This window comes from Amphimedon queenslandica, unplaced genomic scaffold (assembly GCF_000090795.2).
Source record: "Amphimedon queenslandica unplaced genomic scaffold, v1.1 AMPQUscaffold_10200, whole genome shotgun sequence".
Lineage (NCBI taxonomy): Eukaryota > Metazoa > Porifera > Demospongiae > Haplosclerida > Niphatidae > Amphimedon > Amphimedon queenslandica.
In genome coordinates, this window is record NW_003549529.1 from 937 (window position 1) to 3,136 (window position 2,200).

The 2,200-nt window shown below is 36.4% G+C and overlaps 1 long non-coding RNA gene across 1 annotated transcript; it reads right to left on the minus strand.

The window, feature by feature from the left end:
- Window positions 1-589: 589 nt before the first annotated feature.
- LOC109590332 (uncharacterized) lies at window positions 590-745 on the minus strand. The gene is made up of 2 exons (XR_002189267.1): window positions 708-745; window positions 590-658 (listed from the first exon to the last, which is right to left on the minus strand). It is a non-coding gene; the product is annotated as an uncharacterized LOC109590332 (long non-coding RNA).
- Window positions 746-2,200: the final 1,455 nt, after the last annotated feature.

Consider the following 2,200-nt stretch of genomic DNA (forward strand, 5'->3'; position numbering starts at 1 on the left):
AGGCATAGCTACGAGAGGTAACAATTACTGAACATTGGTCTAACTTCTCTTTACAAATGATACTAGTAGCTAATGAAGACTGTCTGAGTTGTGCACTTAGTTCATCCCAACCATCAAAGATTATCAGTAATCCTTCTCCGTCCCTCTCCTCAAACCATTCAGGTACATTTTTAAATCTATTAAGTTGACGCACAAACAGGCCAGCTAGTGTAGTAGCTGTAGCTATCTTGCTATTCCTTAAAGGACAGTAAAGTACCAAGTCATACTGTTGGTGTACAAGTGTTCCATTAGACCACATATTTAACAGTTTACGACAGAGTGTTTGTCTTACCAATACCAGGAGGTCCATCTATTACTACTCTGAGAGACATAGAACTATCTGTGGGTTGAAGGACATTTTCAACACTTATCTCTTTGTTTTCAGTTAGTTTAACTGTTTTATCAACTTGTCCTCTTAGCATATGCCAAGCTGATTCTGCTTGTGTGCTGGAGTCTTGTTTTTCTACTAGTGTTAGTCTTCCAAAAAAATTTTTTCCAATTTTTGGTGGCCAGTCTGTAGGAACAATAGATTGTTCTTTGTAGTGTCTTCTCATATTGTCAGCATATCCTTGAACATCATCAGGCATTGAACTAATGGGTTTAGCTACATCAGACTGACCTATTGATCAAGATACATAAAACAGTGTAGTCTATAGTCTATTTTTTACCTCTTATATTAGTAACTGGTGTATTGAAAATATCATCAACTGGTGATGGTAGTACGGTATGTGAACTGACATTATCAGGTATAGACTGACCTAATGTATTGAAATATAATGACTATATTGATCACTGATAATGTACACACACACACACACTCACCTAACTGGTGTAATATAGAGGTAGCAATATCTGTTAGTGTACGATGTTGTTGGTTTATTAATACATGACATATATCAATAAGATATTGCTCTGGATTAAGAGAGGATTCCAACTGTAGCTCAATGACATTCATTAGTTTACTAGATTTCTCATTGTTAGTTACTCCTAATACATGCACCTCCTGTTTAGCTTGTTGTGGTATCAGATCTTTAGCATACAGTGCATCAGTTACATTGTATAGATTCACACTAATAGCATGAGCTAGTTTATCAGAATGAGTCCTTAATATATCCTTTGGATTACCTGCAGTAGTGTATCAGTTAATGAGTGTTGTATTAAGTGTATGTTTACCTGTTATAGGACCAGGATTAGCATTACTGGTACTGACTTCCATATCATCATTAGTACTTCTTCCAGCTGTGGGATCTCTCACTTTGTCTTCAATAGTTCTAGCTAGTTCATTCTCTTTACATTGTTTCAAAGCATTAATGACATCTCTCCATGATGCTGTAGGATTAACTTGTAACCATCTCTTATGTAAAGCCATTTTCATGAGGTGAGCATTTCTTTTTGTTTTATTAATTTTATTGACATCAGATTGTGTTATTCCAGGAAGACAAAGAGCAAATGGTTTCCAGTCAACAAGTGGTTTGAGATACTTTGCATATGAGAGACAAGATGGTTGATCATCAATCATAGGACCAGGATTGAGTTCAACATCTCCTGATAAGAGGAGGAGGAGAAGTAAAACCAAATAGTAGATCAGATCAGAGCTACTGCCAATAGTAGCTATAAACAAGACTAATGACTGGAGGCAGTGGATCATAACAGTAACAGTAATTATACCTATTGTAAATACACTGTATGATAATATTATATACTGTTAGTTTGTTTACCAGTTGGAGGAATAAAATTGAGCTTCATATATCTTGATAAAGATAAAAGAAGAGAAACAATAAGAGACAGAGCTGCTGGCAGTTTAGATGTCTTCTCTCCTGATGTAGTACTGCCTGACTTGCTGTCTACTGCAGCTTTAAATGAGTGAGAGTGGCGGCCATTAGCTGTTCTACTGGAGGCAGCTTGACAGTAGTTCCACAGTCCAATACTTGCTCTCCATTGAGAGACATCAATCATCTTGTACTATAGTATGGAGGACAATGAGAGAATTCAGTAGGTAACTTAGGGTGTAGCTATTTGAGTGATCACTTACACCACAATAAAGAAAGGACTTTATAAAAGGAAGCCAGGAGAAATGTTGGGTCTTACAAAGTTAGTAACTTTCACAAGTTTAAAAAGGAGCAAGTTTTTGCTGCAGGAGGTCAGATTAACTTCATGCAAT